Source organism: Oryx dammah, unplaced genomic scaffold, assembly GCF_014754425.2.
Source record: "Oryx dammah isolate SB20612 unplaced genomic scaffold, SCBI_Odam_1.1 HiC_scaffold_13, whole genome shotgun sequence".
NCBI lineage: Eukaryota > Metazoa > Chordata > Mammalia > Artiodactyla > Bovidae > Oryx > Oryx dammah.
In genome coordinates, this window is record NW_024070197.1 from 38,351,927 (window position 1) to 38,378,229 (window position 26,303).

Here is a 26,303-nt window from a genome sequence, read left to right on the forward strand (position 1 = left end):
AAGGGGGAAAAAGAAATACAGGGAGGGGAAGTGACTTTCCCAAGGTTACACAGAAAGTTAAGGGCACAGCCTGGCTTAGGGACTGGATTTTTGAATTCTTCAATGGCCTTCATAGAACATGCCTCCTTGTTCCTTCCACATCAGAGTAGAGTCACCGAATTCATATCAAAGCTTGGGTGCCCAGGGAGCCAGAAGGTTTTGGAGCTAGGCAGTGGTGATGGACTGGAAGGAGATCAGAATTCAGACTTAGGCTGTCAGTGAGTTGTTTTGGATAAGACAGTCAAAACTACTGTAAGTTGAAGCTACTGACTCTCTGATAAATGGGACTGAAAAACAAGAACATGGAATAAAAAAGGTCTTGTATCTCCTCTTTCAGTTCAGTTCAGTAGCCCAGTCGTGTCCGACTCTTTGCGACCCCATGAATCACAGCACACCAGGCCTCCTTGTCCATCACCAACTCCCAGAGTTCACTCAAATTCATGTCCATCAAGTTGGTGATGCCATCCAGCCATCTCATCCTCTGTCGTCCCCTTCTCTTCCTGCCCCCAGTCCCTCCCAGCATCAGACTCTTTTCCAATGAGTCAACTCTTCACATGAGGTGGCCAGAGTATTGGAGTTTCAGCTTTAGCGTCAGTCCTTCCAAAGAACACCCAGGACTGATCTCCTTTAGAATGGACTGGTTGGATCTCCTTGTAGTCCAAGGGACTCTCAAGAGTCTTCACCGACATCACAGTTCAAAAGCATCAATTCTTCGGCACTCAGCTTTCTTCACAGTCCAACTCTCACATCCATACATGACCACTGGAAAAACCATAGCCTTGACTAGACAGACCTTTGTTGGCAAAGTAATGTCTCTGCTTTTGAATATGCTATCTAGGTTGGTCACAACTTTCCTTCCAAGGAGTAAACATCTTTTAATTTCATGGCTGCAATCACCATCTGCAGTGATTTGGGAGCCCAAAAAAATAAAGTCTGCCACTGTTTCCACTGTTTCCCCATCGATTTCCCATGAAGTGATGAGACCAGATGCCATGATCTTTGTTTTCTGAATGTTGAGTTTTAAGCCAACTTTTTCACTCTCCTCTTTCATTTTCATCAAGAGGCTTTTTAGTTCCTCTTCACTTCCTGCCATAAGGGTGGTGTCATCTGCATATCTGAGGTTATTGATATTTCTCCCGGCAATCTTGATTCCAGCTTGTGCTTCTTCCAGCCCAGCGTTTCTCATGATGGACTCTGCACAGAAGTTAAATAAGCAGGGTAACAATATGCAGCCTTGATGTACTCCTTTTCCTATTTGGAACCAGTCTGTTGTGCCATGTCCAGTTCTAACTGTTGCTTCCTGACCTGCATACAGGTTTCTCAAGAGGCAGGTCAGGTGCTCTGGTATTCCCATCTCTTTCAGAATTCCCCACAGTTTATTGTGATCCACACAGTCAAAGGCTTTGGCATAGTCAGTAAAGCAGAAATAGATGTTTTTCTGGAACTCGCTTGCTTTTTCCATGATCCAGCGGATGTTGGCAATTTGATCTCTGGTTCCTCTGCCTTTTCTAAAACCAGCTTGAACATCTGGAAGTTCACGGTTCATGTATTGCAGAAGCCTGGCTTGGAGAATTTTGAGCATTACTTTAAGCACCTCCAAACATTTTATAACACAGTTTTCTGCAGACCTCAAAGTCTCAAAGTCCTTCATCTTCTAGGTATTTTTGCCTCCACCCCAAGCCAATTCAATAAGGCTTTTGTTTCCTAGCACTTATATATTCTTCTGCAGGCTATTTTAAGAAACAATTAAAAGAGTTTATATAGTTCTTCCAGAGTCTGGTATGCACCATTAATTGGGGGGTGAAGGATTGGAAGAAGGCTGAGCAAAGAGGCCAGGTGAGTAATTAACAGTTGGTAAAAATATCATGTTTCTAATTATGTTTGAACCCCAGAACACATAATTGCTGAGTTACAAGGTGATTCAGTTCTTTGTGAAGGTCTCTAGTAAACTACTTTGTCTGGGCATGACTTCCAACTACGTCTTTCAATAAAATGAAAAAAGTATACCAGGTGATCTCCACTAACCCTTCCAACTGGAAAACATTTTATGCATCTCTCTCCTTTCTAGTGAGTATAGAAGCCACTCAGAATTCATAACACACAGTTGAAAACCTTTGATCTCCAAGCTATTTATGTGGGAGTCCTTGCAGGTACTAGGCTAAGTCCCCAAAGCAAGTCAAATTCTAGGACTAGTGTTGGTGTAGCTGGGGCTGCGAGTTTGGGGGTGGGAGGGAGGGGTTGGCAGTGGATAGAAGGGTCTCCCAGAGCAGCCTTAGGGTAAAGACAAGCTGAAGTGGGGAAAGGCAACTTAGCTTTATTTCATTCAACTTACTTTACTTTAGGAGATTTATGTCTAAGACCAACTACAATTCTAGTTGTAGAATTACAGCATTGATCTTAGATAGCTGACCTCTACAGGTATCTTTTTAAAAAAAATATATTTTAAATTATACAAATGAAACATGAATACATCCTATTTTCAAAAGTTCGAATAGTATGGTAATAAAACAAAACAAAGGTCAATCTTGTCAAAGCTATAGTTTTTCCAGTGGTCATGTATGGGTATGAGAGTTGGACTCTAAAGAAAGCTGAGCGCTGAAGAATTGATGCTTTTGAACCGTGGTGTTGGAAAAGACTCTTGAGAGTCCCTTGGACTGTAAGGAGATCCAACCAGTCAATCCTAAAGGAAATCAGTCCTGAATATTCATTGGAAAGACTGATTTTCAAGCTGAAACTCTAATACTTTGGGCACCTGATGCAGAGAACCAACTCATTGGGAAAGACCCCGATGCTGGGAAGAATTGAAGGTGGGCAAAGAAGGGGATGACAGAGGATGAGATGGTTGGATGGCATCACCGACGCGATGGACATGAGTTTGAGTAGGCCCTGGGAGTTGGTGATGGACAGGGAAGCCTGGCATGCTATAGTCCATAGGATTGCAAAGAGTCAGACAGGACTAAGCCACTGAACTGACTGACTGAAAATAAAACAAAAAGCAAAAGCTCCCTTTACCCTTCCTCATTCCACTTCATACCCAGGGATAACCACTGATGTCAGTTGGGGGAAATGGTGTATCTTTTCAAATCTTTTAATACATTTATTTACAGGTAAATACAAATATAGTTCCTTTCTCCTACACAAATGGTAAAATACTGATTATGCCATCCGTTTTTGGTTTTGTTTTTCTTATTCTGCACCTAACGATTAACAATAAATCTTTGAATCATTCCATATTAGTACCTACAGACTTATAGTTTTAAAAAACTTTGTGGTATTCCATACTCTTATTCATCTTCTTTTCTATTGTGTCCAACCTTTTAGGACCTCATTAACCCCATCAATTAATATCTTTAAATATCAATCTCTGTACAAATTTGCAATATTCACCTGTGGAGTAAATTCTTAGATATTGGATCAATGAGTCTATGCCTTTTCAGTTTTGATAAATCTGGCTAAAATTCTGCTATCCATTGAGGTTTCAGCAATTTTATACAACAACAAGGTATAGGAAGGACTTATATTCTCATCCTTGATTCCCTGGTGGCTCAGACAGTAAAGCGTCTGCCCACAGTGTGGGAGACCAGGGTTTGATCCCTGGGTTGGGAAGATCCCCTGGAGAAGGAAATGGCAACCCACTCTAGTACTCTTGCCTAGAAAATTCCATGGATGGAGGAACCTGGTGGGCTACAGTCCCTGGGGTTGCAAAGAGTCAGACACGACTGAGAGACTTCACTCACTCACTGGTCTGTTTAAGGAGTCTTCTATCACTAACATTATAATGTTTTAAATCCAATTCTCCATCGCATGATTTTTCAACATTTATTTTCTCACGTGTCTGTCAAGTGCCAGGCACTGTGCTAGGTGCTGGGATACAGCTATGAACAAGACTGAAGCAACCCTTCCGCTTATTGTACATGGGGCCCTTGGGTATCCTACAGGTATTTGAAACCACCAGATACTCAGTAAAAGTTTGCTGGAAGAGTTGGCGTCCAACGAAGGCAGGTGTCAAAAAGTAGTTTTAGGAGGTTAGAGAAATCAGTCAGTCACAAAAAGACAAATTTTGCATGAGTCCACCTGTTCAGCTCAGTTCAGTTGCTCAGTCGCGTCCGACTCTTTGGGACCCCATGAACCGCAGCATGCCAGGCCTCCCTGTCCATCACCAACTCCCGGAGTTCACTCAAACTCACATCCATCGAGTCGGTGATGCCATCCAGCCATCTCATCCTCTGTCGTCCCCTTCTCCTCCTGCCCCCAATCCCTTCCAGCATCAGAGTCTTTTCCAATGAGTCAACTCTTCACATGAGGTGGCCAAAGTATTGGAGTTTCAGCTTTAGCATCATTCCTTCCAAAGAACACCCAGGACTGATCTCCTTTAGAATGGACTGGTTGGATCTCCTTGCAGTCCAAGGGACTCTCAAGAGTCTTCTCCAACAACACAGTTCAAAAGTATCAATTCTTGGGTGCTCAGCTTTCTTCACAGTCCAACTCTCGCATCCATACATGACCACTGGAAAAACCATAGCCTTGACTAGACAGACCTTTGTTGGCAAAGTAATGTCTCTGCTTTTGAATATGCTATCTAGGTTGGTCATAACTTTCCTTCCAAGGAGTAAGCGTCTTTTAATTTCATGGCTGCAGTCACCATCTGCAGTGATTTTGGAGCCCCAAAAGATAAAGTCTGCCACTGTTTCCACTGTTTCCCCATTTACGTCCCATGAAGTGATGGGACCAGATGCCATGATCTTCGTTTTCCGAATGTTGAGCTTTAAGCCAACGTCTTCACTCTCCTCCCTCACTTCGCTGGATACAGGTGACCACAAAATCTTTTTTTAACCACAAAATCTTTAAAAAAATGTTTCTACTTTTTTTTCTCCTGACAGCAAAGGGCATAAGTATTCCTTCTGCTACCACTAACAGGGACTAAGCCAAACAAAGAACCCGAGAGTTTCCTATTTCTCCGTAAGGAGTGCCTTCTTCCAGAGGCAGAACTAGACGGGAAAGTTCTCCTGACGGGAGCATGAGAGGACCAAACGGGACTACGTTCTCCAGAATGCATTGCTCTTCCTGGGGCGTCGTAAATGAGGGAGGAACTCGCACTACTTTTGCGACAGGGATGGGCGGAGGGGGAGGACTACACATCCCAGGATGAAAAGCGCCAGAGCGCTAGTTAGAGCCTGGCTTGCTTGTAGCTTTCTCGTAACCGGCGTTCCGCGCCAAAGAGACGCGGGGGAGGACGGGAGTGTTTAAGATTGGGAATCCCCGTGGTCTACCGGACACTTGACACTTCGAAAGAGGAAGGAGAGTACTGGAAGGCTGTTTTTCACTCTAACTCAGAGTAGTTCCCGCGCAAGGTGGAGAGGGCTTAAGGGCCCCCTCCTTTATTTATTGTTTCTCAGAGGCTTTGCCAGACCCCCATTGGTCGAGGATCTCGAGGGCAGGTGGGAAGTCCGTGAAGCCCCAAATCGAAGTTATCTGCTTCTCCCCATTGGCCCTCGCCTCGAGCGCAGGCGCGAGGGCTCCGACTCCAGTCCCTGGGGACTGGTGAACGGCAATTGGCCAAAGCCCGCGAAGTAGGAGTCTGGATTGGTAGTTGCTAGCAGAAGCCTGGTTTCTTCCTTGTCTTCTGCAAGTGATAGTGTGTGATTGGTTTAAATCCGCGGGCACCTGTCGATGATTGGGCGGGAGCCACAGGCGGGGTGCGCTCATTGGCTGGTGCTGGGTCCATCCCTTCTCGGGCGGGCAGCAAATGATGAAATAGGAACGGGGAGGGGAAAGGCCGCGACGTGAGCGCGCGACCTCCGGCGCCATTTTGTAGAGAAACAAGCGGAGTTAACCGAAGAGGGGGTCTACGAGAACCGGAGTCGGGGACCCAGGAGTTTCCTGTGTCCAGCGCCGTCGGAGCCGCTTGAGGTGTGGTGGGCTGGGGTCGGGTGCCGAGGCCGACAGGCGGTGTCAGCTAAGGAACTTGGGTGCCGGTGCGGGAAGGAACGGGGGTGGTCCCGGGGCCACTGGGAGCGTTTCCCGGGGCTCCGAGGTGTGAGGGGCAGTCGGGACGGGGAAGTGGCGAGGCGAGAGAGGGCGGACTCTCTCCCCTCGGCCCGAGGAGTCTTCGGCCTCTGAAGAGAAGAGGGCTTGGTAAAAGCTCTAGGAAACCGAGGGCAGAGCGCGGAATGAGACCCGGGATTGGCCCCCCCCTTGCCCGGGCCTGGCGACTCTGAGGGCGGTGTTGGCGGCACTTGGGGCGGCTGGGCCCTCGCTTCGCGCGGACTGCACCCTTCGCAGAGTCCACGAGCTTCTCAACTGCCGGATGGGTGCTGCGGGCATCGGCCTCGGAGGCCTAGCTCCGGGGAGGCGCGGGGGCGAGGTGCCCGTGTTCGGAGTAGTTGCCGACTCCGGGTTCCTCTCGGTGGACCTGGAGCTGCCAGTCCCCCTCCCCCGCCCCCAGCACGTTGTCAAACCCCGGGTGTTTCGGGTGTCCGCCGGTGGGAGGGGCGGGCGGGAGCGAGCACTTCCTCATTACTTCTTGCCACAGGTTTTGTTCCACTCGCGCGCCCGGGCGCTCACTCAGTCTCCAAAGTCGGCCCCCACCCACCTGGCTCAGTATCTGTTCTGTAGTAGTGGTGCTACTCGCCCAGGAGAAGAGCTTTCGTAGTGAGCCGAGCATTTGGGAGGCCTCCGTGAGAGATACTATGGGTCTCCAGGGGGTTACATAAGGCCAAAAGCACAAATGTTCTTTTTCAGTCCCACCCCCTCTGCAGATTTCACCCAACTGGGTTCCCACAGATGAGTACCCTTCCTAGGATTAAACTTTAATGCTTGATGTCTGTGGGTTTGGAGATGTGTTTAAAATAAACTTTGAGCAGGAAGCTTTTCCCTTTGAAGTCACTCAAACATCACATATTTTAGGACTCTTAAGAGTATTTTTTCCTGAGAGTATTAACTCTTGGTCTCTCTTTTTATTTCTCTGTAATTCAATTGCCTTGGGGAGTTTAACAGTTAATAATTGAGTGAGTGTAGTTGATTACTTTTTGCGGAGAAAATTCTTGTTTGCCTCGTGACAGTCCGTTTGATAGGAGTAGGGATACACGGATGGAAAAATGATTGGACAAATACAAAATCAGGAAGTAGGTCAAACAGATTAAGAACACGCTTGTTTATGTAGAAGTATTTGGGTTTAATATCCTCAGGTTGTCATATCTATCCTTCCAGAGATTTGGCAGTGTAGTATTTTAGCTCTTAATAAGATATTTGCTAACAGTTTAAATTATCCTGTTTTAGGACATTCCAAATTGTTACCTTGTCTAAGGAGAAAATGAGCTGATGATACATAACGTTGTAGGCATCTAGTTGTGCTTTGAAATGGTCGCATGATAATACTTGTTTGGAGAGTTGGTCCCTTTTCAACAAGTGAAGGATCCCAATTCCTTCCGTAGAAACAAGGCATAAATTTGACCATCAGTAACAACGTTTTACCCTTTTCTTGCCTAATATTGTAATCTTAGCAGTTTCAAGGCACCTTTTTGTGGCATTATTGTGGAACAACTGAAATGCTTTTGGTTTCTAACTCAAATGGATCTCTGGCTTAGCCAGAGAGAAATATAGTCTCTTAGATTTCTGCTGGGGTTTTAAGTACTGGTCTCTTTAATATGGATCTTGTCAGGCTAAGTACTGTAATGTCCTCCTAACTTTGGGTTAAGTCATTAAAAAAAAAAAAAACTCGGAGGACAGAAGAGGAAATGCTTATTTATTGACAACATGCTTAAAGACTAATATCAAATTTGCTTGAATGTTGCTTTTTCCAAGTATATTTTTGGTTAGATCCTGATCTAGTTATGAGAAGTTTCTTTTTAACCAGCTTAAGTTTATGAATTTATGAACTTGAATCTTTATTTCATTTTACCGTGTAACAAATCTTTGTTACTCAATACTATGGAAGAGAATTTATCTACAGTAATTTAAATTGGATGCCCAGATTTTTCAAGACACTTATTTTTGGTAAGATGTTTATGATTCTTGAATTAACAAAATTTGGAGAAGGCAATGGCACCCCACTTCAGTACTCTTGCCTGGAGAATCCCATGGATGGAGGAGCCTGGTGGGCTGCAGTCCATGGGTCGCTAAGAGTTGGACACAACTGAGCGACTTCACTTTCACTTTTCACTTCCCATGCATTGGAGAAGGAAATGGCAACCCACTCCAGTGTTCTTGCCTGGAGAATCCCAGGGACGAGGGGAGCCTGGTGGGCTGCCGTCTATGGGGTCGCAAAGAGTCGGACACGACTGAAGCGACTTAGCAGCAGCAGCAGTACCAGTCATAAACGTGGTGTTTTGTTTTGTTTTTTTTTTTGGTAAGAGAGCAAAACTAACTTGTAAGTCATTTAAAAAATATTGGTTGAAGCATTTCTTAACTGGCCCTCTTTCCAAACTGAACTTCCTGCGGGGAAGTTTCAAAATGGCATCCTACTGAGTCTTATTTTAAGACCTTATATAAAGAAAGATCATGCAGTTCCTTTCCTATTTGCTCACAATGTTTAAGAAGCATATTTCAAAGCTAAAATGGACTCAAATCCTTTGCATCCTTTATGTACACAATAGTTAATTTTAAGGTACTTTTCATTCATGTATTTGCAAGAATGTAGCAAAGCAAATAAAACAAATTATTCGTTGAAAAACTCCTTTGAGAAGTCAGTAGAGGTGTAGACTTAATTTGAAATCCTGTGTTGAGATTTGAAGGAAATACAGCCTTTGGGAGTATGGAGTATAGGTTTGAGAAATGCATTTCTGGGGAAAAAAAAATGCATTTCTGCCTCTAGGCTAAATTAGAATGTTGAAAGAGATGTTAAAGTGTCTGCAGTGGAGGTGTAGGTTTTGTTGTGGAGTTTTTTGTTTTTGTTTTGTGGTGTTGGACTAATTATATGAAATGTAAAGTGAAAGCATTATTTTGAAAGATACCATTTTATTGCTCTTAAGCTTCGTATTAAAAGCTCAACACTTCCCCTTTTAGATAATTAGTTTGAAAGTTTGTCACCTTGGATTTAGAGCTCTTAGGTTTGAAATGCAGCGGTACTGTTAATTTTTTTGTGAACTCATAATCAGAATAGTTACTTCTTTGTTTCAGACCCTGTCTTTTTTGCATTAACTTTCTAACTGATCTCCAGTGTCTTTTGTTTATTGGATTTCTTTATTACGTAAATAATACATGAAAATGTTGTAAATGTAAACGATTCCAGGAATGCAGTTAGTTCTTTATATTAAAGACGAATTGTCTACCAAGTCATTGGTTTGAATCTAGGCATTTTGTACTCAAGTTTTTCAGTACTTTGACCTATCACTGTTTAAGTATTGACCCCTCTGTACTCATAGCAACATGTTACTAACTTATGGTGTAGTTAAAAGGTTGTTGCAGAGTGGTTCCCAAATGCATTTTTGCCCCTATTATCTAGAGTGTCATCATCTGTAGTTAGCAAAACATTACCATTCCAATTCATATCCACATGTACTGTCTATAATCTTTTCCCTGATTTCCCTAAGCAAAATTAATTTCTTCTTCCTCTTGGCTAGTTTCACTTACCTGTACCATATATTGATTTGTAAGTTTTCTATCCTACTTTGTAGTAGGTAAGGAGTGTCTCATCCTCCAAACACATACAGTTGTCCTGAGTTGTAATTGAATAGTGCTTCCATTTGTTACATTTGGGTAGATTTATAGAACATGGCGTTCTTGGAAAACCATACACCCTGGTTTTTGTTCTTTGAGGGCACAGGCTGTTTCTCTCGAGCTATATATAGTTAAAATTCAGTTGACATCTTTTAGAAAGTTAAACTTTGAAATCTAGTCATACAGAATTAATGGCATGTTTAGAAAATTGAAGCCCAGGAAATTGAAGTGACTTCCTTAGATTATTGTTAGACCAGATTTTCTTACTCTAGCCCACTGTTGGTTCTGTCTTGCCATACTACTAAAATACAAGGAAAACTTTGATCGTTCATCAAAAAGGTGAGGATAATCTATGATCAACCACTTATTTTTGGAGGACAAGATACAAAATTTGAGTTTTTCATCTCTTCAGTGTGAAAAATATAAAACTCAAGTATGACAGAAAATATAGTCTTTTCTCTTACAGTTATTGAAAGTGGGCATTACTGAACTTCAGTGTAATAAACTTGCATTTATTTCTTTTGAGGCCTTCAAAGGATGAATGGCTTAAAAAAATTTTTTTTTACTTAAATTGTAAAATGTTCTTCACTGTAAATTGAATTGTGACAGATATTTGAGTAAGTTTTCTCTTGGTGTAGTTAGTTTTAAGGTATAGCTCTAAGAAGAATTCTCTTATTTTTTAGCAGTCTTAAATATACGCCATAGCTTTGTACTTTTGCACATGTTACTGGGAAGATGCTTCTGAATATTTGATTTCAGATCAAGAACTGATTCTTTTCTGATTTTGGAGTAAGCATGCTTTTTGAGTTCTTTTCACTTTTTATAAATAAATTGTTATTTGCTAACACTGAACTGAACAGTTGTTTAAAGTATGCTGATTTTAAAAGTGTGAAGAGACTTTCCTGGTGGTCCAGTGGTTGAGGCTTTACGCTTCTACTTCAGGGAGAGCTGGTTCAGTCTCTGGTTGGGAAACTAAGATCCCATGTGCTGCGTGGCCATAAAATAAATAAAATTGTGAAGCTATCCACACAAGGCTATTAAATGTTTTTTAAGTTAGTATTAAGGTTCCATTGCCTTGAGTAAAATTGGCATATTTGAAGTGACATAGTTATGAAGTAAGTCAACTCTTGATCAATTTGTTTTTATCCTTGGCAGAGCTTTCATTTCAAACCAATTTATTACCTGTCTACTCTTATGCCCTTGAATATTTCCTTATTCCTTGCCAGGTGGGTTCTAAGAGAAAGTTTTACACTAAACCTTTCTAAGCCTGGAAATACATAATTTGGGGGTGTCCACAATTTGAATTATTCATGCTGGTGCTCTTTGTTCTTTAGGTAATGAAGAGATATGTATACCATGTATAAATAGTCATTATCATGACATGAGTATTTTAGGAATAATCCTCTTCCCTTTTCAAACAGTTAACGCTAGATGTTACAGAAGTTGAGATTGTCTGTCCAAAGGTAAACTTTAAAAATTCCTTGAAAGTATTTGATTTTTGTCTTCTCCAATCACTAAGCCCTCAAGGACTGGCAACTACAAAATGTTGGTATGACAAATGGCTTTAATATACTAACCTAGTTTTGGGATATGTGTATAGCTTTTTAGAGTTCTTCTGTGTTTGGGTTTCAGTCACTAATTCTCTTAATGTACTATTATCTACTTTGCTTTCTACCCTTGGCTCCCCTATGGTTTATTCTCATCATCTAGAGTGATTCTTATATTTTTATTTTATTTATTTATTTATTTTTATTTTACTTTACAATACTGTATTGGTTTTGCCATACACTGACATAAATCCGCCGCGGGTGTACATGAGTTCCCAATCCTGAACCCCCTCCCACCTCTCTCCCTATATCATCTCTCTGGGTCATCCCAGTGCACCAGCCCCCAGCATCCTGTATCAGACCTAGACTGGCGATTTGTTTCTTATATGATAGTATACATGTTTCAATGCCATTCTCCCAAATCATCCCACCCTCTCCCTCTCCCACAGAGTCTATAGAGTGATTCTTATATTTTTAAAACTGAGGTTGTGTCTTCTGTTCAAACTGTTCATTGATTCTCCATTTGTCTTTAGTAGAAGCCAAAGAAAGTCCTTTCATCATTAGCCCTGCCCTGTACCTTCTCATATATTCCACCTTCCCCCCGCCAACTTACTCTCTCCCTCCCTAAGTTTACTTCAGCTACAGTTGACCTCCATGTCTTTCTTTTCACACATGCTTCCTCTCTGAGGAAGCCTTTGCATTAACTGACAAGTCTCTCTGCCTGGAACATTCTTTTCTCAGATGTGTTCATGGCTAACTAAACCCTTCAACTCCTTAAAATCTGCTTAAATAACTGCTTTCTCCATAAGACTTAACTGACCACCCTACTTTAAAATCTATGGCACCCTGTACCCCCTTCCAACTTGGTTCACTTTACTTTGCTATTTTTCCATAGTATGTAGTGTCTTTTAAAATATGTTTGATAATTTTTTATGATTTTTGTTCTCACAGTGGGAATGCAGGGATGTATGGCTGTTTACTGGTGTAGCTCAAATACCTGACACAAACTGTTTCTTGGATAAGTTTTGGTAGCCACTTCACATTAGCTATATACTATTTCCTACCACTTGGTGGATATGAGTTGTGCTTGACTTTATGTTAACTTGGTGGAAAGCCACACTTGAGGTGTTCACATTCTAGGGCCCACCCTGCAGAAAGTGGATGGAAAAGCTGTTTTTTGAACAAGGGCACTATTTATGTTTGGGCAGAATAGTTTATTGGTGCTGTTCTCCTTCTTTGCAAGATGTCTGTTGCATCTCTCCTTTGCACTGAATTCCAATGACTCTGTCATTCACATTTCAAAATGCTTTTGGAGACAATATTGCTTCCTAGTTTATTCCAGTGAATACCCTTTTGGGGTTCAGATTTGTTGTCAGGGTTATTTTGCTTACTTTGTATTCATATATTTTTGAGATAAGTCACAAGTTTACTTAAAATTAATTTTAATTTTAGACTGGCATATGTGAAACACTACATATGGAAAAGGAATACCATGTTTCACTGATTCTAAAACATTTTTAACATTTTAACACCTCTGGAATTGAGATGTATCATGTCAGAAGAAATATTACCAAATAAACTTTGTAAGTGATAACATAAAATAATGATCACAATTGTTATCACAATTGAAGACAAACCAACCTAGAATGAGATTATGGAAAATTATCTCCACCTTTGATGGGTGATGAAGGTGGAAGAAATGCAAATTTTTAATACATTTTATTTCCTGATGAGTCTAGTCAAATTGTATTTTAGAAACCTAGAAATGGAATACTGGTTTTGGACTTAGAAGGGTTATGGAAAATTTTTGATGCCTTCAAAGCTAGTTGTTTGGTTAGGAGTGGAGGCAAAGAAGAGATAGGAAGCAAACCCAAGGTATGTCCTCAGGAACTGATGAAAAGATAATACACGTGAAACAATAGTGAGCAGTGTGATTAAATTTTAACAGTACTCAGCATGCGTACTGAAGGGAAGGGGAGATGGGTCAGCACTTCAATTTGTAGACCATCTGATGTGTTTGGAAGGGTTTGGAGGGACTGGGGCTTGGGCCGGGCCCTGGTCTTATTACCTAATGGTTTTATCCTCTTTATGGAGGAGTCTTGGCCTGTCTCCTGGTGACCACTAATGTCCCTCTCATGGAGGTCATTAGTGATCTCCTAGTAATTTTGATAATTTACAATAATTTCTTTTTTATACTGCCAGATATGTGTCATAAAATCCCTTCTCCATGGTTTTCATAGACTACTATTGATGTGTTAGTTATCGGTTGCTGCACAATGAGTTTAGAAATAGCTAAACTCCCAAGTTTACCTATTTTTAAAAAATCTTTTTGGCTTTTTATTCAGAGGCACAGCCTGGCTAGATGCTTCTGACAAAGTGTTCTCACAAAGTTGCAGTGCAGGTATCCATAGGCCATAATCATCTCGTGCCTGAAGGATAGTAAGGAGGGTCTGAAGGGTACAAGCTTACTCATGTAGCAGTTGTCAGATCTCAGATCCTTGCTGGCTGTTGTTTAGGAGATATCAGTTCCTCGCCATATTGCCCTCTCCACAGGGTTACTCACAACATGACAGCTTGCTGCTTTCTCTCAGAGCACAGGTTTAGAGAGGTAAACAAAGCTGAAGTCAGTCTTCATGTAACTTAATTTTGGAAGTGACTTTCTAGTCTCTTATTTTGAAGTCACACTTAAGGTCCAGCCAACATTTAAGGGAGCAGATTACTTAAAGATGTAAATACTAGGCAGAAAATATTGGGGTTATTTTACAGGTTGCCTGCCACAGTGGACAGATTCTTCCTGGGAGCTCTCTTATGGATGTTATCTGTTGCTAGGTTTTAGTTATTACCATTAAGTAAAGAACTCTCCTTGGTTTCTGATGTTAACAACTCTCAAGTTTTTTCCACCTCTCTGTCCACTCGTCCCTTTGTGAGTTCACCTCTTTTTTTCCTTATTGAAGTATAGTTGAGTTATAGTGGTAGTTTGTTTCAGATGTACAACATAGTGATTCAGTATTTTTATGGGTTATACTCTATGTAAAGTTATTATAAAATATTGGCAATATTTCCTATGCTGTACAGTATATCTGCATAATAGCTTGTACCTCTTAATCCCCTGTCCCTATCTTGCCCCTCCTCCCATTCCTCTCCTCCATTTAACCGCTAGTTTGTTCTGTGAATCTGCTCCTGTTTTCTTATATTCATTTTTTTCCCCCAGATTGCACAAGTGGTAACTTATAGCATTTGTCTTTGATTTTACTAGGCATAATACCCTCTAGGTCCATCCACATTGTTGCAAATGGCAGAATTTCATTTTTTTTTTAATGGCTGAGTAATAGTCCATTATATATATATTTATATATGTCCATTATATATGTGTGTGTCTGTATATATGTAAATGGACACATCTTTATCTGTTCCTCTGTTGATGGACATGGGTTGCTTTGATATCTTGGCTATTATAAAGCCGCAGTGTGCATTGGGGTGTATGTTTCTTTTCAAATTAGGGTTTTAATTTTCATTTGATACATACCTGGGAGTAAAATTGCTGGATCATATGTAGTTCTGTTTTTGAGTTCTTTTTTTTAACCTTTCCATAAATTCTAAGCTTCCTTAGGACTCTTTGTAGGTCTGTCTTATGCTCATTTCTGTAATTCTCCTATGCTATCATCGAAAGCATGACGACGAACAAAGCTAGTGGAGGTGATGGAATTCCAGTTGAACTATTAAAATCCTGAAAGATGATGCTGTGAAAGTGCTGCACTCAATATGCCAGCAAATTTAGAAAACTCAGCAGTGGCCACAGGACTGGAAAAGGTCCGTTTTCATTCCAATCCCAAAGAAAGGCAATGTCAAAGAATGCTCAAACTACCACACAATTGCACTCATCTCACACGCTAGAAAAGTAATGCTCAAAATTCTCCAAGCCAGGCTTCTGCAATACATGAACCGTGAACTCTCTGATGTTCAAGCTGATTTTAGAAAAGGCAGAGGAACCAGAGATCAAATTGCCAACATCCGCTGGATCATGGAAAAAGCAAGAGAGTTCCAGAAAAACATCTATTTCTGCTTTATTGACTATGCCAAAGCCTTTGACTGTGTGGATCACAATAAACTGTGGGGAATTCTGAAAGAGATGGGAATACCAGACCACCTGACCTGCCTCTTGGGAAACCCATATGCAGGTCAGGAAGCAACAGTTAGAACTGGACATGGAACAACAGACTGTTTCCAAATAGGAAAAGGAGTACATCAAGGCTGCATATTGTTACCCTGCTTATCTAACTTCTGTGCAGAGTCCATCATGAGAAACGCTGGGCTGGAAGAAGCACAAGCTGGAATCAAGATTGCCGGGAGAAATATCAGTAACCTCAGATATGCAGATGACACCACCCTTATGGCAGAAAGTGAAGAGGAACTAAAAAGCCTCTTGATGAAAGTGAAAGAGAAGAGTGAAAAAGTTGGCTTAAAGCTCAGCATTCAGAAAATGAAGATCATGGCATTTGGTCCCATCACTTCATGGGAAATCGATGGGGAAACAGTGTCAGACTTTATTTTTTTGGGCTCCCAAATCACTGCAGATGGTGATTGCAGCCATGAAATTAAAAGATGTTTACTCCTTGGAAGGAAAGTTGTGACCAACCTAGATAGCATATTGAAAAGCAGAGACATTACTTTGCCAACAAAGGTCCGTCTAGTCAAGGCTACGGTTTTTCCAGTGGTCATGTATGGATGTGAGAGTTGGACTGTGAAGAAAGCTGAGTGCCGAAGAATTGATGCTTTTGAACTGTAGTGTTGGAGAAGACTCTTGAGAGTCCCTTGGACTGCAAGGAGATCCAACCAGTCCATTCTGAAGGAGATGAGCCCTGGGATTTCTTTGGAAGGACTGATGCTAAAGCTGAAACTCCAATACTTTGGCCACTTCATGCGAAGAGTTGACTCATTGGAAAAGACTCTGATGCTGGAAGGGATTGGGGGCAGGAGGAGAAGGGGACGACAGAGGATGAGATGGCTGGATGGCATCACTGACTCGATGGACATGAGTTTGAGTGAACTCCGGGAGATGGTGATGGACAGGGAGGCCTGGCGTGCTGCGATTCATGGGGTCACGAAGAGTCGGACACGACTGAGCGACTGAACGGAACTGATGATCTGTATGTTGATTCTGAGATCTGTTATTTGTATCCCACACTTGCTGTGCTCCTGGCTGTACGTACAACTGTCCAGTGGATTTTATCTGTATGCCTCACTTCAGACATTCCTCATTATCTTTCTTGCCCTTCACACTTTCTTCCTCAGTTGTTTCATGTCAGGAGTAAGTAGAACTCCGGTGCTTAGTCTAGAAAGGTGAATATTTGATTTTTCCTCTTTCTTCACTTCTTTCCTTACTCTCCACAGTTAAGAGTCCTTGCAATTCCCTCTTGAATGCATTCACATCTTTTTCTCACTGATAGCCTTAATTTCTCTGACAACTTCTCAATTTTTCACATTGTCAAAAGTAACTTTTAATTTCACCCATTCATGTCTGTTAGTAGGCAGAGCAAGCTAACATTGTAACTAATAACCCCAAGATATTAGTGGCTTAGCAGGGTAGACATTTGTATCTTTCATTGAGAGTGTTCATTTAGGTTGCCTTCTGTGTAGTAGTAATTGAAGAACCCAGGTTCCTTCCATCTTGTGATGCCACCTTCCTCTAGGTGCTGGGAGTTCTATTCATTCACCTGGCAGTTGGTAGAAGAATCAGAGGATCATGCATATGAGGTTTTATGGACTGGCTCTGGAAGTGGCTGATAATCATTTTTGGCCTACATTTCATTGGGTAGAGCTTAGTCTGTTTGCCATACCTGTGCAGGAGCCTGAAAAATAAGTCTAGCTATTGAGCTAGGAAGAGAAAACAGATTTGGTGAGCATTTAACCAGAATCTGTCACTTCCTTCTTCCCTAAAACATAGTTCAGTTCAGTCACTCAGTCATGTCCGACTCTTTGCAACCCCATGAATCGCAGCACGTCAGGCCTCCCTGTCCATCACCAACTCCCAGAGTTCACCCAAACCCATTTCCATCAAGTCGGTGATGCCATCCAGCCATCTCATCCTCTGTCGTCCCCTTCTCCTCCTGCCCTCAATCACTCCCAGCATCAGTCTTTCCAATGAGTCAACTCTTCTCATGAGGTGGCCAAAGTACTGGAGTTTCAGCTTTAGCATCAGTCCTTCCAAAGAACACCCAGGCTGATCTCCTTTAGAATGTGCATATCTAAGCCAATCCAAATAGCTTCCAGAATTGTGTTTATGATAAAATGTAAAATTCTCAAATGGATTCTGCACATTCTAGAGAAGAGAGACCCACAAATTGAGTCCACTTACCTTCAGAAGGCATTTCTTTTTGGCTAGTAACAGAATGAATGTGTTGGGAGGTGGGTGCCCAGTAATTCTGTAGACTTACAGGACTTGGCATATGGCTCTACTCAGGGCTGTGATTTATTACAGCAAAAGGATACAAAGCAAAATCAGGAAAGCAAACATGCCGAAGAGTCCACCTGTCAGTGCAGGATATGCAGATTTGACTCCTGGATCAGGAATATTCCCTGGAGAAGGAAATGGTGACCCATTCCAGTATTCTTGCCTGGGAAATCCCATGGACAGAGGAGCCTGCCAGCAGACAGTCCTTGAGGCTGTTGGACACAACTTAGTGATTAAACAACAGCCAAGGAGAAGTAGGGCTTGTTCTCCCGTGCCTGAGCCTCTCCCAGTGGGAGTCACAGAGGACTCACTTAATTCTTCTAGCACTTGTGACAAGACATGTGTATGAAATGTTGCCTGGCAGGGAAGCTCATAGAGACTCAGTGCCTTGGTTGGTTATGAAGGCACCTTCTGCCTACCACATAGAAAAATTTCAGATTCCCAGAGGGAAAACAGCTGTTCAGCATAAGTCACATTTTTGGGTACAGTTTAGGCACAGTGAGCCTCATTCTGGGAATGGCAGTTCTCTCAAAATCCAAGTACTGACAACAGCCAAGAGCCAACCTGGCAAGTCTTCCTAAGGAGAACCGATCTCAGGCCTTCTCTGTTAAATTAACTCTTTTCTGCACAGGGAGTGAGGTTCAGACCTCTGTAGATTGGGATTTCTATATAGAGAATCTTGGAATATGCAAAAAAATTTTATTGATCTTAACTTTTGTTTTTGAAAATTGCTTTTTTATCAGTGGGGAAAAAAAGGTTAATTGCCATCTTAGCTGCTCTCATCTAACTTCATGTATGGTTGCTGTTTGTATTCTTCTAGATAGTCCGCATATAAGGATATATACACACATGTAGCTTGCTTTTATCCCCTAATAGATATTTCCAGTCTTTCTAGGTAGCTCTTTTTTTTAGTGTTACATAATATTCCATTTTTTAATTTGCTTAACCAGTGCCCTTTTGGTGGATCCCAGGCAGTTCTCAGTAAGTTTTTTAAAGAGTTGATCATTTCCTGGATGAAGAAGGAATCAATTAAAAGACAAAGTGCAGAGATAGGGGGCTTAGGGCCCTAAAGCTCTTTTTTTTTTTTTTAATGTATTATTTATCTGAAATTCAAATTTAGTTATCTATCCTACTTTTTTACTTTTTGGCCACACTGTGCAGCATATGCTCTTATTATTCATCATTTTCTGTAAGATTGGCGATACTTATATCAGGAAATGGCATTAAAACAATTATATTCTTTAAAATACTTATTTGGAAGTTATAATGCAAGTTGTGTTTTTTAAATCCTGTATCTCCTGCCCTGTTATTACCATGTCTTCATAATTCTTCTACTTAGTAGATGCAAGTTCAGCTATTTCTCTTTAAAGTTGGGATAATATCTTCCTCAACAGGTTACCAGATTTAAATAAACTGACATAGTTGACCCTTCAACAATGTGTGAGCTGGGACACCAACTCCATTGCAATAAAAAACTCATGGGCAGCTTTACAGTTTTTATCTGTAGGTTCAACCAACTTTGGGTATGGTACTGTAGTATGCATTTATTAAACAGAAATCCACATATAAGAGGACCCTCCCAATTCAAACCCTTGTTTAAGGGTCAGCTATAGGTAAAATGCTTAGAATAATTCTAATATTAAAGTATTTGTTGTGATTATGCTTCTCTAAGTTATGTATACAGTAATTATAACTAGAATTTTAATAAGTGAGCCAACATTTTGGATGAATGACTTGGAGCTGTACACACAATTTAGAGTCCCTGCCTACTGGAGAAATATTAAACATCAGGATATATATTTTAAGTTAGGGCAGGTTTGATCCCTGCGTTGGGAAGATCCCCTGCAGAAGGAATGGCAACTCCAGTATTCTTGCCGGGAAAATCCATCGCACAGAAGAGCCTGGCAGGCTACAGTGGATGGAATCGAAAAGAGCTGGACTCAACTTAGCGCCTGAACAACAGCAAGAAGGGTTTAGTTGGTCATGAAGTGAGCTCTCGTAAGGCAACCAAAGTGAAAAGGGGGACATCTGGGAAAATTAGTATTGGTCGCTTCAGGATGCAAGAGTAGATACTTGCTCTGATTCATATGGGCCATAGCACTTGACAGCGTTGTCCAGTGTGGCTGCCCACATACGGCTTAGTGCGGCACGGGGGAACTTCGTTTCCCAGCCGGGATCGAACTTGAGTCCCCTGCACATGAAGTGCGTAATTTTAACCAGTGGACTGCCAGGGGAGTCCCTAATTTTGTACTAAGATTAGTAAAAATTAAGTGATATTTTAGAAATTGAGCCTTTTGGTCACTAGTCACATTTTAGTAGCCGCATGTTCGTAGCTGCCATATTGAACTGTGCAGTTGTAGAACATTTTCATAATCGAAGGAAAGGAATGAGAAAAGAAGGCTCAACTCAGCCCCTTTTAGTCAGAATGCTACTTTTAAAGACTCAGTAAAGAGAACAGACTTGTAGACACAGTCAGGGAAGGAGAGGGAGGGACAATTGAAAGAGTAACATTGACACAAACCTTTGTTGTTGTTCAGTCCTGTGGGATTGTTTTGCCACCCCATGGACTGCTGCATGCCAGGCCTCCCTGTCCTTCACCATCTCCTGGAGCCTGCTCAGACTCATGTCCATTGAATTGATGATGCCATCCAACCATCTTGTTCTCTGTCGTCCCCTTCTTCTGCCTTCAGTCTTTATCAGCATCAGGGTCTTTTCTAATGAGTCAGCTACCATATGTAAAATAGCCAGTGGGAATTTGCCGAATGATGTTAACTGGTGCTCTGTGAAAAACTGGAGGAGTGGGATGGGGGGTTCAAGAGGGAGGGGACATACATGTATCTATGACTGATTCATGTTGATATATGGCAGAAACTAACACAATATTGTAAAGCAGTTATCCTCCAATTAAAGCCTATCACAGGCAGAGCCTAAAAAAAAAAGACTTAGAGAAGAATTTTCAAGGTCAGCCTTTGGTATTAGTAGAGTATACCTAAGAATTCTGTGTGTTTTTAATAATGGAAGTTGGGGGTTCAGTAAACCTGATAGCCTTGGGCCTAGTCTATTTGGCTTTTTTCGGGGGGGAGCTTCTCAAAGTACCTATTGATACCATATTTAAACGTAGAGCAAGCAAGTTAGGTGGTACTGTGAAGGTTGCTGGCCTCTGCTATGAATAACCAAATTACCTTTACAAAGATGTCTCTGGTCTAGCCAAAAAAGGAATCAGTGGGAGGGACTTTCCTTATGTTACAACAACAGACTGTGTCAAGTTATACTTTTCTTATACTAATCCCAGAGCTATTTGTAAAATCGGTGGTTTTGTAACTTTAAAATTCACAAAAACCCATCTCCAGAGTTTAAAACGTAATGTTCTGTTCTCTTTGCCCAAAGATTTTGACTCTTTTGGTGTAAGGTAATGTTTAGGAATCATCATTTTGGGCCATGCCATGCAGCTTGCATGATCTTAGTTCCCTGATTAGGGACTGAACCTGGGCCCACAGCAGTGAAATCTTGGGAGTCCTAACCACCGGACTGCTAGGGGATTCCCAGGAATCAGCTTTTTAAAAAAGAATTTCATTTATTTCTGGCTGTGCTGGGTCTTCCTTGATGTGCGAGCTACTCTCTAGTTGTGTGTAGTCTTTTCATTGTGATGGCTTCTCTTATTGTGGTGGCTTCTCTTCCGTGGAGCTTCGGCTCTGGGGTGTGTGGGCTTCCGTTGTGGCACGTGAGCTCAGTAGCTGTAGCTCCCAGCCTTTAGAGCAGAGGCTCAGTAGCTGTGGCAAATGGACTGACTTGTTTCTCGACATGTGGGATCTTTCCGAATCAGGGATGTCTCCTGCATTGGCAGGCAGATTCTTTACCACTGAGCCACCAGGGAAGCCCCAGGAATCAGCATTTTAAATACCGCCTTTTTTCCCCTCCCACTCCTTATATATGATTGCCTTGTTGCAAGCATCGCAGTAAATTCTGTATTCTGTTAAGCCTCTTGAGGTCAGTGTTTATTTTTGTTTTCTCTAGCATCTAAAGTATGCACATGGTATATGGTTAGGCTCAACTGTGAATTAATAGGAAGGCCATCTCTAGAAGATGATTCTTATGGTGTAGTATAGTGGAGTAAACTGCAAAAGTATCATTAGACATTTTGTATAATCCTGATAAAAAAGGAATAATAATAGTGAAACTTTCCAATTAAAAATATTTTCAAAGTTTAATGAACTTGATCTTGTTTCTGTAGTAAGATGTATGTTGGTTTTATGCTTGAAAGAGCTACACATACTTTAATCTCCAAATTATTGACAGTCATCATCAGCAAGAAGTTTCACTTACATAAATATATGATACATTCAGAGCATTTTTTTCAAGACATTCAAAATTTTTAAATTGAAGTGCTTAAAGAGAAAGGCTTGTCCTTTTTATTTAGTACTGACTTTTAGAAAAATGTGAATGTATTTTGAGCCCAACATTAAAAATAATGATGTAAAAGTAAAGATATAGCTTTAATTTGAGAATTTGTGTGCATAGCAGCATTGCAGCTGTCTTGGATGCCATTTGAACAGAGAAGACAAGAGATTTAAGGGTTTCAGTTGCTCCTGTGAGGAGCCAACGACTCAGCTTTACCATATCATCATGGAGACCAGTCAGTCACATCTTGGTCTGCCTGTTTACCCTTCTTGGCATGTGGTATGTAAACTTCTCCAGCAGCTCCACCGAAAAGACTGACAGTTGCTTACTTTTCAGCTAGCTGTTAAAGCTGATGTTGAGGTGAAAGAGCATCATCTACTGTGCTTGTGATGGGTCCCTTCTGTTGTTCCCATGAGGGCTTGGGAAATCCTTATCTCTGCTATACCTTCTGCCCCTGAAGGATAAACCCTTTTGGGAAAGCTTTGGTATAGCTGAGAGATTCCCAGGTGGTGCAGTGGTAAAGAATCCACTTGCAAGTACAGATGGGGGTTCCATCCCTGGGTTGGGAAGATCCCCTGGAGGAGCAAATGGCAACCCACTCCAGTATTCTTGCCTAGAAAATTTCCATGGTCAGAGGAACCTGTAGTCCGCAAGGAGTCGAACAACTGGAGAGACAGAGAGCACAGGCTCAATAGTTGTGGCAAATGGACTTAATTGTTCCTTGACAGGTGGGATCTCCCCGAATTAGGGATTGAACCCATGTCTTGTGCATCATTGGCAGGCAGATTCTTTACCACTGAGCCACCAGGGAAGCCCTAGGAATCAGCATTTTGAGTACTGCCGATACACACACACACAGACACACACACACGGTATAGCTGAGGCCTCATTTTACAAATCGGGAGGGGGAAGCATATGTTTAGTCACTTATTCAAGGTCATTTACCCTTTACTGGTCTTAATGGTTTTAAATTTTGAATTTTTAAAAATAATTGCTTAAACTTACCTTAAAATTTTAAATTACCATGTACTTGTAAAAATTTAAATACAACTTGAGTACAAAGTCAGTTTTTGGAAATTTCATCATATGCTAGTAATTCCTGCTTATAATTATGAAGGTTATACATGCTCCCATCCCCAGTTTTGTTAAGAAAAATTCTTTCACATGTACAGAAAAAAACAGTACAGTGAACAACCCTCTAACGTCTTCCTAGATTCAAGTTAACATTCTGCCATGTTTATTTTCTCTACATTTCTATATTTTTACTGAAGTATTTGATCACAAATATTTCAGCATGCATCTCCTACAAATTAAGACTTTCTGCCATATGCATGTGTACATGCTCAGTTGTGTCCAACTCTTTGTGACCCCACGGACTATATAGCCTGCCAGGCTCCTCGTCCATGGGATTTTCTGGGTAAGAATACTGGAGTGGTTTGCCATTTCCTTCTCTGGGATTTTCCTGACCCAGGGATAGAACCTGCGTTTCCTGCATTGCAGGCAGATGCTTTATTGCTGCGCCACTGGGGAAGCCCTATACTATTGGTGGTTCTTGCCTGAATTGGTTTTTATACTGGGCAGGGGTATTATAAAATGGCAACTTAATCTTTTATACTTTTAAAATTTGTTAGCCAGTACCTTTCTGTACAAGGTACATCTTGTCCTTTCTCTTTAAGTGTAATCATGGATTCAGGAATTCTCATTCACTGTGTTACAGTCATAGGCAATTTTTTTTTTTACCCTGTGATTTATTGGAACGAACTTTTACCCATAGTAGCTTACTGCTATTACAGGTTGGATAATCTTCTAACTATGTCAGAATGATTAACTGCTTAACTGTTTGGATTTTATTTTCATCTGCACACATGAAGAACTTAGAATTCATAGAAAGAAATTTGTGGCTGCCAAAAGCGAATTTGATCACCAGTGTGGATTCAGAAATGTGTGTTTGATGTTCTGTTCCCTCAAGCATTTCTAAGTGATGTGGCATTTGGGGTAAATTATAGAAACATTGTTCATAAGTCCCTTCTAGTGCTCAAATAGACCTAGCATTAGTAACAGTCCTTTTAATTGGCTCTTGTGTCTTTCTGACATTATCCCCCTGAAACTTCTGAGTGTTTCCCATTTTTGTCACAGGATGATCCAAACTCACCTTGCATCTTCCTTGTTTAAAAATCCTGGAATTAGTCATATCTCCAAGGAATCTTGATTCTTCTTAGTATTTAGAAACCAAGATCCAGAAGTTAGATGAGCTCCTTGCTTCTGGGGTATCATTGTTTCTAGGACTTTTAAAAAATTGAGACAGAATTGATACATAACATTGTAAGTTTAAGGTGTATAACATACTGGTTTGATACATTTATAATGTAATATGATTGCCTTTGTAATGTTAGCTAATATATCTGTCAACATCATATAATTATTTCTTATGGTGAGAACAATTACTGTCTTAATAAGTTTAATGTTTATTATACAGTTTTGTTGTCCATAATCACTGTACTGTGTATTAGATCCCTAGGACTTATTTGCTAGTTGCAAGTATGTACCTTTTAAACATACATTCCCTCACCCCCTGGTAACCACCATTCCACTTTGTTTTTTCAAGTTTGATTTTTTAACATTTTAACTTATTTTTTATTGAGTTATACTCAATATAATAGTTTCAGGCATACATCAAAATGATTTGAAATTTGCATATATTTCAAAATGATCACAAGTCTAAATGTTTATTATTACACATAGTTGTTAAATCTGTTTTTTTCCTTTTTTCCTGACTTCTCAGATTTATTCTATTAATCACTATAGTCAGCATGTTGTATATTATATCCCCAGGACTTAAACTTTATAACTGGAAGCTTGTACCTTTTGACCACCTTCACATGCTTAATGCATACACCTCTGGCAACCATCAGTCAGTTATAAGTTCTCTGTATAAGTTTGATGGTAGTTTTTTTTTTGTTTTTTTTTTTTAACGATTCCACATAGAAGGGAAGTCATAGTCTTTGACTTATCTCACTTAGCATAATGTTCTCAGACCCAACCACGCTGGGACAAATGGCAGGATATTTTTCCCCCTCGTGGCTGAAGAGAATTCCATAGTATACAGAGTTGACCCTTGAATGATATGGAATTAGGGGCATGAATTCCCATGTATAATTTGTAGTTGGTGTCAGCATGTGCAGTTTGGCATCCAGCCACAGATCATATAATGCCATAGTACATCTTTAGTGTAAAAACCTTTGTGAAACTTTTGTTTGGTGGACCCACTCGGTTCAAGCCTGTGTTTTTCAAGGATCCATTGTATGTACTACATCTTCATATGTTCGTCCATTGACAGAAGTTTACGTTATTTCCATATTGGCTATTGAAAATAATGCTGCAGTAAATACAGGAGTACAAATATCTCTTTAATAACCTGTTTTCATTACTTCTGGATGTATATGCAAGTGAGATTGTTGGATTGTTTGGTCGTTTTATTTTTAATATCTTGAGGAACCTCTATATTGTTCTCCATAGTGGCTGAACAAGTTTATAATTCCACCAGCAGTATATAGGGCTTCTCTTTTCTCCACATCCTTGCTAACCCCTCTTGTCTTCCTGTTGATAGCCATCCTTGTAGATGTGAGGTGATACCCTGGTTTTGATTTGCATTTCCCCCAAGGATTAGTGATGTTTAGCACTTTTAATGTTGGCTAGCTGTTTTGTTGTCTTCTTTGTCCACTTAGTTCCTCTGCTCATTTTAAAATCAGATTTGGAACTTACCTCGTGGTCCAGTGGCTGAGACTCAGAGCTCCCAGTGCAGGGGTAGGGGGTTCAATCTATGGTTGGGAAAGTAGATTTTAGATGCTGCAACAAAGAACTCCCAGTCTAAATATTTTTTTTAAGTCATATTTGTTTTTCTTACTGAATTGTATGAGTTCTTTATAAACTTTGGATATTAACCTCTTGATACATGATTTGCAGATATTTTCTCCATTCTATAGGTTGTCTTTTCATTTTATTCTTTTGTTACACTGAAGCTTTTAAGTTTGTTGTGGCCTGATTTTGTTCTTTTTTATGATTGCCTTGGCTATTCAGGATCCTTTGGTTACATAAAAATTTTAGAATTTTTTTTTTCTATGAAAAAAGCCATTGGAATTTTGATATTATGTTGAATTTATTGATCGCTTTGGGTTGCATGGACATTTTAACAGTATTAAGTAACACTGTCC

General features: G+C 40.7%; 1 protein-coding gene across 7 annotated transcripts in view; it reads left to right on the top strand.

The window, feature by feature from the left end:
• The first annotated feature begins 5,790 nt into the window (after window positions 1–5,790).
• The window catches only part of CNOT1 (CCR4-NOT transcription complex subunit 1), an 84,287-nt gene continuing 63,774 nt past the window's right edge, over window positions 5,791–26,303 (top strand). For all 7 annotated transcript variants that reach the window (XR_005723383.1, XM_040253865.1, XM_040253868.1 and 4 more), the window contains exon 1: window positions 5,791–5,949. The gene's annotated coding sequence lies outside the window, so the exon portion shown is untranslated. The remainder of the gene's footprint in view (window positions 5,950–26,303) is intronic.